Source organism: Triturus cristatus, chromosome 4_2, assembly GCF_964204655.1.
Source record: "Triturus cristatus chromosome 4_2, aTriCri1.1, whole genome shotgun sequence".
Lineage (NCBI taxonomy): Eukaryota > Metazoa > Chordata > Amphibia > Caudata > Salamandridae > Triturus > Triturus cristatus.
This window is the reverse complement of record NC_140586.1, coordinates 984300662-984313554: the sequence shown is the minus strand read 5'-3', so window position 1 is coordinate 984313554 and position 12893 is coordinate 984300662.

Sequence of the window (12893 nt, the reverse complement as noted above, 5' to 3'; positions counted from 1 at the left end):
GATTCTTGTCACGAACACAGCCGTCAAGTGTGGAGGTTTACCGAACTGGGTGCACGCTTCTCATACTCGTAGAGTTCCAGCACCCTTGGAAGATACAGCCCCTCTCGAGAACGAAGATCCCAGTGAGCCGATAGAACCTCCTGAGAGGGCCAGTCAAGCTGTAAGGGTTGCTGAAGCGGCTGATGGTGCACTGCATCGAGTTGGGGAAGAACGTGAAAGAAGTACTGACCCAGAAACCGGCGAAGGAGCAAGAGGTGCAGTGGGTAGTACAGAATCAAGTTCTGCCGAAGAAGAGGAGGTCAGTGCACAGGGTATTGAAGAGAAGGCTAGAGGTGCCACCGAAGCAGAAAGGGTTTGGCCCGCAAGACAGAACCGGGTAAACCTGAGGTTGGCTCCAGACACAGACCTTGCACCAGTTCCGGAAGAACTAGAAGAAGAATCAGGAGACGAGGAGAATCCTCAAGGTGGTGTGCGAAGGTCCAAGAGAACTAGAGTGCCAAGTCGGAAGTACGCTTCACCAGAGTGGGCATACCAAGTGACTGATGCCAGGGTTACCGAGCACGGGAAGATTGAGGTCGATGACATTGGTCAACAGTGTCCCGCTCCAGAGAGTGGAAGTGTTGCTGAAAGTTCCGGGATTGGAGATCGAAGGAATTTTGACGATTCATATTCCAAGTCCGCCATTCCTGAGTGTCATTCGAGGTATGATCTTGGACAATTTAGAGTTCCCGACGTTCACAGCTGTGCCAGATCCACAAGAACTGATTATCCTTAAGCTCGAAATATTGCAGGGAGTCCTGGAACTGGTGGGACCAGCGCTTATGTTAGATTGATTTGAGAAGGTTGCAAGCAGAGAAGAAGATAACCTAGATCCGAGCGGAAGAAGAACAAATTTAGGGATTTTTCCGTTATAGAACGAAGAAAAGATAGGGAGGTTTGCCTAAGTTCGCGAAAGAGACATTGATGAGAAAGAGACTTATCCTTTCAGAGACTGTATTGGGCATTGAGCGTATTCCGAAGATGGCAGATCCTGCAAACACACATCGTAGGGCTAAATTGATAATAGGCACATTGATAGGAGTTGTGATAGTCACCATATTTGCGGTAGTGATCAGTTCATACATGGTGGCTCACAGGCAAGAGGGGAAGGTTCAGGGAGCACCCACACCTATTACCCCAGGGCAGAGTGGTGTCAGTATTAGAGAACAGGAATCATCGGAGTTGAGAGATGTTCGCAGACTCCACATGGATTTGTCAAAGGGTGATTTTAAGCTTAACGCGTATGCAAGGTTGTTGTATGAGTATGTTGATGCGATGGATGTGAAGGATTGTTATGTGTGTATGCAGTTGCCTGCTTCAGTGGATGAGGGTATCAAGTATCATCATCTCCCATTGACATATGGGATTTCTTGTAGTCTATTGCTCAGTCTATTGCTCAGTCTATTTTATGACAGGAGACAGTTCGAGTATTTCTTTTCAAATTTTGATACGGTACTTCCTGAGGTTCCAGCAATCAAGCATTTGAACAGATATGATCTTGATAAGAAAGAGGACAGACTTCTGAAATATTTTAGACCGACCATGAAGCTGGATACGGCGCAGGCTCACAGGAATAACCTGACCTGTGCGTTATCTGAGATAGAGAAGAAATTCATAGATCAAGTAGAGGACAGATATAGAAAGTTGACCGAGACACGACACACCGGAGATAGCCCAGTAGATTGGACGGACGAGGAGAGAGCTCACAGATCTAAGGGAAGTTATGGACCAATAGCGTTAGATGAAGCACAGAGAGGGAATTTGTGTATTGCACGACTACAATCCAAGACGGAGAAGGTCGAAGTAGGACATAGCACTTGTTCTCAGACCTTTACAGTGGAAGCTTTTGCTAAGAATTTTATGCAAGGTCCAGTAGAGGTAATTCCGACAGTATATTATGTATGTGGGAAGAATGCTTATGTCAGGTTACCCGACAATTGGTATGGCATATGCTATCTGGCTATCATATTCCCGAAGATTTATCACACCAAGGACTTGGAGTTGTTAGAGACGAAGCGACAGTCGAGGAAACGTAGGGCTACAAATGCCGGTGCAGTGATTGGGGACATATACGGAGCAATGATACCTAGTATGGGTGTGGTGTTGAATGACGTGAAGATTAGGAGGTTGGCGACGGTGGTTGATGAGCTGTCTATGAACACGGCGAGATCTTTGTTGTTGGTGGCTGGAGAGATGTTGTCGATACGGAATATGGTTTTGCAGAATCGCCTTGCTTTAGACGTGCTATTAGCCAAAGAAGGCGGAGTCTGCAAATTATTGAAGGTTCAAGAATGTTGCACATATATTCCAGACAACACGAAGGAGATAGGGAAGTACATAGATAACATCACGACAATTCACAAGGAGATTATGGATTTGACGGGAGAGAATGTGTGGGAGAAGATTGGACAAGGATTTGGACGAGTGGGAACTTGGTTTGCGAATCTGGGAAGAGGATTTCTGGGATCAGTGTTGAAGCCAATTATCATTGCTGTGGTTTGTGTGATTTGTTTGTGGGGATGCGTGAAAGCATGGAAGTGGTATCAAGGAGGCAAAGTAGAAAGAGCTCTTAGGACAAACGAGAAAAGAATGGCGAAGCTCCAGGAGCAGCAATACGAGAGTCTTAAGAGAATGGAGGGAGTTCGACATAGCAATGTTATGACTAGCGCGGTCTAAATCAGTTCTAAAGAAGAGAAATGCAATGGTGTGATGACGGATGTCATCAAAGGGGGGAACTGATGTAGCGCTTAAAAGTTTGAAAATTGTAGGGGTGCGTTATATTCATTGTCAGTTGGCACCCTCATGTAATCAAATGTGTATTCAGGTATTTTGTGTGCAATGTATTAAGAATTGTATAACCTATATCGATTTTAATAGAAGTGCTAGCTATGTACAAGCACATTGTAAACGTGTTAGAGAAATGTATAGAGTTTAGCCTACATGAAAAGTAATGTGGTGTTAGAAATGTGTATCTTAGACTTCGTGTCTGTAGACTGTTTAGTTTAACGTACTTGAAAGAAAGACGTAAATGTCAATACTGTGATTTAAACATGCTTGTGTAACCGAAGTAGTGGCCAGAATTCGCATATATCGTTGAGGCGAAAGGCCTGGTATTTTCTTATGTTAGCCAAGGGCCATAGGCCAGAAAGGGATTTATTCCAGTAGAGGTTTTAGGCTGTAGTAAATCGCAACTTAAAAGATGTGAAGAATGTCTGCCTTGCATGATCTCACCCCAGGTGCAAGGACAGTTGCTCGTTAGTAGAGAAGCTCTTTGTTCACAAATTGACTTATGTAGTAAAAGCCAGACATGGGAGTGTATTGGAATGTGCCAATCGTAACTCCTAGTGTGGATGGCGTCTGAGACTCAAGGCCAAGCGATGGACGATGGAACTGGACAGCGCTCTGTGGAAAAGTACTGAAAGTCGACCCCGGAGAAGAGGAGGTGCGAAGGGCGTGTTCTGGGACTTGGGGTTCTGTATTAGGGACAGCGCCCCGAGGGTGGGGCAGATCAGAGGGGATCAGAGTAGAGCAGAGCAGAAGGGAGCAGCCCCGAGCAGAGGAAGGCTAGGCGAAGAGCTAGAGGGGGCAACTTAGACCAAGCTCTCTAAGTGAAGACTTCTTAGGAAGTTTCACTCTGACACCTATTACCTGATGAGGGTCTCAAGGGATTGCTAAGTAGGGATGTCATCTAGTACAGAGTAGGGACAGAGATGGTATGGTTCAGTGTCCCTAGTATCGACATTTGCTTGGTAGTGTTCTACCTCATGCTTTTAGAGATTGTGCTTTTAGTTATTTTTAGTCGTATGCGGATCCTTAGAAGAGTAGCATTTGTGTTAGTGCCTATGTACTTGTTGAGCCTCGTATTGAGGACTTTGTATCTTCAAACCTTTATGCTGATAATAAAAACTAGAGAGCCAAGAGATTAAGTCTCGAGTCCTTGATTATGGCAAATTGTGGACAGTAATTGTGATAATTGTGTTTTCCCTCCACGCTATTGGGCAAGTAAAAAGTTCCATCTGACCAGAGTGGGTTCCAGTAGATAATTGCGAGATACCAAAATGGGCCGGAGCAAAAACAAACTGTGTTTAAAAACCATTCAAGGTCATCAGGGCAGGGCTGTGTGGAGAACAGAGCCAGGTCTATCAGGGGCCCCTGAAAGGCTGGGGCCCGGGGCCAGAGCCCACTTTGCCAAGGCCTTAAAACGACTCTAGGAGGAGGGAGAGGGTGAAACAGAGGGAGGAGAGGTAGAGAGACAGCGATCAGAGAGGGAGGAAAGAAGTGGAGTAGGATGGATGGATGCATAGATGGGTGGGTAGATGGACGGATGGATTTATGGATGTGTGGGTGGATGGATGAACGGATGGATGGGTGGGATGGGTGGATGGATGTGTGGATGGACGGATGGATGGATAGGTGGGATGGATGTATGTGTGGGTTGTTGGATGGATGGATGTGTGGGTGGATGGATGGACAGACAGATGGATGTATCTATGGGTGGATGGGTGGATGGATAGATGGATAGATGGATGGATGGATGGATGGATGGATGGATGGATGGATGGATGGATAGATGGATGGATGGATGGATGGATGGATGGATGGATGGATGGATGGATGGATGGATGGGTGGATGTGTGGGTACATGGATTGACGGATGGGTGATGGATGGATCTGTGGGTGGATGGCTGGACAGATGGGTGAGTGGAATGTGGATGGATGGACAGATGGATGGATTGATGGGTGGGTGGATGGATGGGTGGATGTGTCAGTGGGTGGATGGATAGGTGGATTGATGGATGGATGGATGGATGGACGGATGGGTGGGTGGATGTGTGGGTGGATGGATAGGTAGATGGATGGGTAGATGGATGGGTAGATGGATGGATGGGCAGATGGATGTTTTGGGTGGATGGATAGATGAATGGATGGATGTTGATGGATGGGTGGGTGGATAGATGGGTGGGTGGATGGATGGATAGATGGATGGGTGGGTGGATGGATAAATGAATGAATGGTGGATGGATGGATGGGTGAATAGATGTATGTGTCAATGGATGGTTAGATGGATGGATGAGTGGGTGAATGGGTGGGTGAGTGTGTGGGTTGATTCATGGGTAGATGGATGGATGGGTGGACTGATGGATGGATGGATGGGTGGGTGGATGTGTGGGTGGATGGATAGATGATGGATGGGTAGATGGATGGAAAATGGATGGATGGGTAGATGAACATGTGGGTGGATTCGATAGATGAATGGATCAATGGTGGATGGATGGATAGGTGGGTGGATGACTAGGTGAGTGTATGGAAGTGTGGGTCGATGGATGTGTGAGTGGATGGATGGGTAGATGGATGGGTGGGTGGATGGATGGGTGGGTGGATGGATGGATAGATGAATGGATGGTGGGTGAATGGATAGGTGGGTGGATGGATGGTTAGATGGATGGATGGATGGATGTGTGGGTTGATTTATGGGTAGATGGATGGGTAGATTGATGGATGGGTAGGATGGGTGGATGGGTAGATGGATGGATGGATAGATGGATGTGTTGGTGGGTGGATGGATGGGTGGATTGATGGATAGATGTGTGGGTGTATGTGTGAGTGGATGGATAGATGGATGGATGGGCAGATGAATGTTTTGGGTGGGTGGATAGATGGATGGGTGGGTGGATAGATGGATGGGTGGGTGGGTGGGTGGATGGGTGGGTGGATGGATGGGTAGATGGATGGGTGGGTGGATGGATGGATGGATGGGTGGGTGGATGGATGTGTGGGTGGATGGATGGGTAGATGGATGGGTGGGTGGATGGATAAATGAATGGATGGGTGGGTGGGTGGATATGTGTGTGGATGAATGGTTGGTAGGTGGATGGATGTGTGGGTAGATGGATGGGTGGATGGATGGTTGGATAGATGGATGGGTGGGTGGATGTGTGTGTGGATTTATGGGTAGAGGGATGGATGGATGGATGGGTGGATGAGTAGATGGATGGATGGGTGGGATGGGCGGATGGAGGGATAGATGGATGGATGAAAATTGAGAGAGAGAGATTGCACAAGAAGCTGAAGAGAGCATTTTTGCCAGGGTCACTGCTGGTTCCCAGTCCTGCCCAGGTAGCAAGGACCACGCGGAGGCAGGAGCCGCTGGCACCACAGAGTCCTATATCACTACCACTGGAGTGGGGAGTCACTTCTTCTCATTTAAATAATCCCCCTCCTTTCTGTTCCCTCCCCCCTCAGCAGTAGTAATGTCCAGGTGTCTGGGAAGGGACAACTCTCTGTTACTGCAGGGTCCTGCTGCCCTGCGCTGTACACTACTACAACCGGTGCTTAATTTGTAAAAGAATGAGAGCCGGACCCAAAGTTGTGCTCAGAAGCACACAGCCGGCGCTGTCGGGTGCTGAATACCAAGGCTGCGCAGTCTTGATTCCACCTCGTGGCTCTTTAATCCACCCCCAGACGCTCTCTGCTCATTTATCTCACTCCTGTAGGTCCCTGCTTTCTCCCTTTGTCACTTTTTTCATCTTTCTCTTCCTCTTTCTTCCCCCTCGTGTGTATTTCACTCCCTCGTTATGGGTCAACGTCTGATGAGGATAAATAAGTGCTGTCCCCCAAAAAGAGAGTGCTGATGGGCCCCACCTGCGATCACCGGCTGAAATTAAACTCTAATCAACATCTTACCCCTTGGTTGACAAATGAAAGAATTTAGGGCCATCGGGCGGGGTGGGAGGGAAGAAGAAAGACAGACAGGAAGGAGAAGAATGAAAGAAAGAAAACACGAAAAAGAGAATTCTAGAGGAAGAGAATACGCGCGAGTCACTCCATGACCGTATCTCGTCGAACCATCACTGTGGACTTTTGATACAGCAAATGTCTGCGTTTTAGCAGTTGCTTCTTGCTCAAACGCTATGGTGGTCTCATGATCCTACGGGTGGGGAGGAGGGTAATCAGGACTGTCTCATGGTGGTCTCATGATCCTACGAGTGGGGGGGAATCTAGTCTGGCTCATGGTGGTCTCATGATCCAACAGGGGGGGGTAATATAGTCTGGCTCATGGTGGTCTCATGATCCAACAGGAGGGGGGTAATCTGCACCAGCTCATGGTGGTCTCATGATCCTATGGCAGGGGGTAATCTGGTCTGGCTCATGGTGGTCTCATGATCCTACGGTTGGGGGGTTAATCTGGTCCGGCTCATGGTGGTCTCATGATCCTACGGGTGGGGAGGTAATCTGGTGTGTTCTCATGATCCTACGGGAGGGCGGGTAATCTGGTCTGGCTCAGGTGGTCTCATGATCCTACAGGAGGGGGGTAATCTGGTCTGGCTCATGGTGGTCTCATGATCCTACGGGAGGGGTGTAATCTGGTCTGGCTCACGGTGGTCTCATGATCCTATGGGGGGGTAATCTGGTCCAGCTCACGGTGGTATCATGATCCTACGGAAGGGGGGGGGGAATCTGGTCTGCCTCACGGTGGTCTCATGATCCTACGAGTGGGGTAATCTGGTCTGGCTCATGGTGCTCTCATGATCCTACAGGTGGGGTAATCTGGATTGGCTCATGGTGGTCTCATGATCCTACGGGTGTGGTAATCTGATCTGGCTCATGGTGGTCTCATGATTCTATGGGTGGGGTAATCTGGTCTTGTTCATGGTGGTATCATGATCCACGGGTGGGGTAATCTGTTCTGGCTCATAGTGGTCTCTTGACCCTATGAGTGGGGGGGTAATCTGGTCTGGCTCATGGTGGTCTCATGGTCCTAGGGGTGGGGTAATCTGGTCTGGCTCATGGTGGTCTCATGATCCTTTGGGCGGGGGGGTAATTTGGTCTGGCTCATGGTGGTCTCAAGATCCTACGAGTGGGGTAATTTGGTCTGGCTCATGGTGGTCTCATGATCCTACGGGTGGGGGGTAATCTGGTCTGGCTCATGGTGGTCTCATGATCCTATGGGTGGGGTAATCTGATCTGACTCATGGTGGTCTCATGATCCTACGGGAGGGAGGTAATCTGGTCTGGCTCACGGTGGTCTCATGATCCTGCAAGTGGGCTAATATGGTCTGGCTCATGGTGGTCTCATGATCCTACGGGTGGGGTAATCTGGTCTGGCTCATGGTGGTCTCATCATCCTACAGGTGGGGGGGGTAATCTGGTCTTTCTCATGGTGGTCTCATGACCCGGCGGGTCGGGGGTAATCTATTCTGGCTCATGGTGGTCTCATGATTTTATGGGTGGGGTATTCTGGTCTGTCTCATGGTGGCCTAATGATCCTACGGGTGGGGTAATCTGGTCTGACTCATGGTGGTCTCATGATCCGATGGGTGGGGTAATCTGGTAAGGCTCATGGTGGTCTCATGATCCTACGGGTGGGGTAATCAGGTCTGGCTCATGGTGGTCTCATGTTCCTACGGGTGGGGTAATCTGGTCTGGCTCATGGTGGTCTCATGATCCTACAGGTGAGGGGATAATCTGGTCTGGCTCATGGTAGTCTCATGACCCTGCGGGTGGGTGGGGGGGTAATCTGGTCTCGCTCATGGTGGTCTCATGGTTTTATGGGTGGGGTAATCTGGTCTGGCTCATGGTGGTTTCATGATCCTACGGGTGGGGTAATCTGATCTGGCTCATTGTGGTCTCATGATCCTACGGGTGGGGTAATCTCGTCTGGCTCATGGTGGTCTCATGATCCTACGGGTGGTCTGGCTCATGGCAGTCTCATGATCCTACTGGTGGGGTAATCTGATCTGGCTCATTGTGGTATCATGATCCTACGGGTGGGGTAATCTGGTCTGGCTCATTGTGGTCTCATGATCCTACGGGTGGGGGGTAATCTGGTCTGGCTCATGGTGGTCTCATGATCCTATGGGTGGGGTAATCTGGTAAGGCTCATGGTGGTCTCATGATCCTACGGGTGGTATGGCTCATGGCGGTCTCATGGTCCTACGGGTGGTATGGCTCATGCGCCAATACAGGCACCCTTTCGCCATGGTGCAATGCAAGGGTGCCTGCGTTGCGGGGTGATTGATTTTGTGCAGGAAGGGAGACCTTCCTGCACAAAGTCAATCACAAGAGCTGCAGCACACATAGAAAAGGAAAGCACAAGGAGAAATAAAATAAAAATATCCTTGTTGTGCCTCCCTAACGCCACCCCTGGGGTGGCGTTAGATTCCGACGTATTCCCAGGTTCACAATCTCTCGTAAATCTGGGAATGCATCAGGTTTCATGAGTGTTGTGTGGGAACACCCACAGTAACACCCATGGAACGCCCGTTTCATGCTGTGCTCTGCGTGAAAGGGGCACATATTTATAAGGCCATGAAAAGCCATGTAAAGTGACTTTACGTGGCCTTATAAATATGCAGTGGCACATTGCGCCACTGGAACATCAAAAAAGTGAAGTTCCGGTGGCGCAAAAGTGCCAGTCTCTGGGTTCTACTTGCACCAGCATGGGACCTGGCTAGGTGCCAGCCATCTGTTCTGCCCTCAGCCTGAGTTGGGTTCATCTTGCCAACCACGAGCGCCATCTCCTCTTGGATTCTGGTGCAGAACATGTTAGCTCTGTGGGACCCCCCTCAGGTTGACCGATTTGCAACTTGTGATAACACCCATTGTCCACAACTCTGTGCCCTCCAGTTTACACTATGGGAAATGTTGGGGGACAAATTTCGGTTGAGGTGGAGTTTTCCGCTTTACTACACCTTTCTTCCCATATCCTTAAATCCTCCAGCTGTCAGGAATATTCACCATGACTTGTCTGAAGCCATTCTTACCACCCATCACTGGTCAGAAGTGTGTGGTACGTGGACCGTCTGCGCCTCTCCTTGTGCCACCCACTACATCTGCCTCTCAGAGTGGACCTTCTTTCACAATTGGGGGGGCAGGACCCGCGCCTCACCTCCAGAGCCTCCACCTTCATGTCTGGAGATTGAGGGGGCGAGACCCGCACCTCGCCCTGCAGAGCCTCCACCTTCATGTCTGGAGATTGAGGGGACGAGACCCACGCCTCACCCTACAGAGCCTCCACCTTCATGTCTGGAGATTGAGAGGGACGGGACCCGCACCTCGCCCTGCAGAGCCTCCACCTTAATATCTACAGATTGAGGGGACGAGACCCGCGCCTCACCCTGCAGAGCCTCCACCTTAATATCTACAGATTGAGGGGACGAGACCCGCGCCTCACCCTGCAGAGCCTCCACATTCATTTCTAGAGATTGAGAGGGGCATCGGAGCTCCTTCCAGCTGCCAATGGAGGTGGTCAATGTAATTTTATCAGCTTGTTGCCCCTCCACCTAGTCAGTGTCTTCTGGAAGATAAAACTCATACATGGTCTGGTGTGTTGATCATACCGTGGACTCTTCGACGGCACTACTTACAGAAGGTTTCCATTGTGCTCTGTCGCTGGTCCTGCAGAGTTGTGCAGTAGACGAAGGATACATAGCTGCCCTGTCCGGCATGCCTCATGCAATCTCCAATCACAGTCAGATGTTTGAAGGGACTGGCACATATCTTTGCACCTATTCCCTTTCTTGTGCATCAATGGACTTGTTTTCACATTTCTGAGCCCCTCCACAATTACCAGCTATGGTTACTGATATTGTACACTGTTTTTTGTTGCTATTATTTTGATGATATACAACAAACAACAATGCTTCGCTGTAGACTTATCATGAACTAAGACAGTTTACAGACCATAGAACGAAATGAAGTGTCTATAGCGCCTGTAAGTCACTCGAGGAGTCGAGTCATACGTCTTCACTTTGTCTCTATGCACCCTCACTTATTTATTCACATGCGCACCTGTTCACTTCTTGAGCACTTTATATCATGATTATAGCTGATTTAATTTGCTAAATTCCGTGAATAGATTGAATCAAGTGTGATTGTTCGATCGTTGCTTTTCAAATGTATTTTCCAAATTGTCCAAGTCAAATCAGCAAATGCTAAAACTGTACATTTCTGGTAAATGGACCGCTCGTGGAGAGTGCCGCATCCACACAGTCATCGAGTTGGTATTTTTCAGAAATCAGTCTACAGCGAAGCGTTGTTACTTGTTATCTGCTGTTGCCCCAGGTTCCTGGTCTAGCAGTTTGGGCATAGCTTCCTTCTCTTTATAGCATCACTTCGTTGAGGCGCATCAGTGAGTTACAGGCACCGAGCGTGCGGCCGCCCTTCACATGCGTCTTCCTGGAGGACTTCATCGCCTCTCCTTCCCAAGGTGGTGACCTCTTTCCATCTGAGGCTGTCTGTCACCCTTCCCCTCTTCTACCCCAAAGGAGGTGAGATCTCATCAGTTAGAGCCCCAAAAGGAAGTCTATTTGTATACTGACCCTAGGTGCGGACTGTAGAGGCTGCAAGAAGGGCACCTCTGCCCAGAAGAGGACCTCATCTCATTGCATCATCTTGTGCATCACAAAGGAACTGACTGAGGGAATCTGCACTCAGTCCCCAGAGCAGAGTCCTCTGCTCAGCACTTGTCAGGGGTGTTCCTGTGGCTGAGATTTACTGTGCGGTGACATGGGCTTACCTCCTCCACACCTTCGCGAGTCGTTATTGAATGGATTCAGAGAGGAGGGATGGCCAGTTCAGATGTTCAGTGCTTCAGGGTCTTTAACAGCGGTATTTAACACCGTAATGACTCTAGGTGTGGGTACAGAATCACGGAAGTCTTCCATAACTGGTGATTCACAAGAAAGGGGGTAGAGATGACCCCTCCAACTATCGGCTAATTTCCCAATTAGACAACATTGGAAAAATCTTTGGGAAACTCTTACAGTCACGACACGAGACCTGGACAGAGGAGAACAATATTCTCTCCAACCTTCAGGCCGGATCCTGAAAAGGCCAAAGTGGAATCGACCAGGCTCTGAGGTTGTACATGAACTGTATGAAGTACGTGTCCCTGAAACTCCCCGCTCTTCTTGGTCTTCAGAGACCTAAAAACAGCATTCTATTCCATCGCCGCTCCGTCCTTCGGAGTCTTCTGGAGGAAGGAGGTCCCTAAGCAACTATTTGAGTATCCGAAAGGATCTGCCCCGCGGCAATCATTCCAGAGTAAGATTCGGTGTAAAAGGAGAAAGCACGGAGAAGTTTGAAATAAACATTGGCGCTGGGCAGGGTTGCGGACTTGCTCCGGCTTCATTTAAGATTCACATCTCTCGGGGATCTTGGTCTCCATGTTCCGATATTGGAGAAGGAGAATATTCCGATCCCGCTGGTTGCAGATGATGCAGTAATATTAGTGCGTACTGAAAAATCAATGCATCAACTTTTGGAAGGCTTTGAGCTATTCTGTAAGGAACAGAAGTTAATAATCAATACAGAGGAGAAAATATTATAATTAATCCTAAATCAAAGTTATTGTTGACATTCAGGATCTATGGTAAACCAACTAAGCGAGTTAAAACATGGCTACCTCGGCATACGTATGGATGGCCATTTATACTGGAAAGCTCATGTGGCGAAGTCGGAAACAAACTTGACGCCACAATTCTATATTTGGCTAACTCAAGCAGCAAGAGACCTGTAAAACTAGCACGGACGCATTCAAGACAAATGCACGGGTGGCCTGCTCTTATGGTGCTGAACTGTGGGATTTTACGAAAGTTTAGGCTCTTCATAAACTGAGAAACATCTTCTTGTGACGTGTACTGAACCTGGGTCCTGGCACCCCAATGGCAGCATTAACAGCTGAGCTGGGGTTCATCGGAGGATCTTACCCCGTAAGACACCGGGTGCGAGTGTGGTCGACTCTATCCTTTGCCTCATATAGAATGGCCCCGCAGGAACTGCGATGATGCAGGAATACAATAGTTTACCCTGGTTCAAGCATGTTGAGAACATTCTAACATCCACTTAGGGCA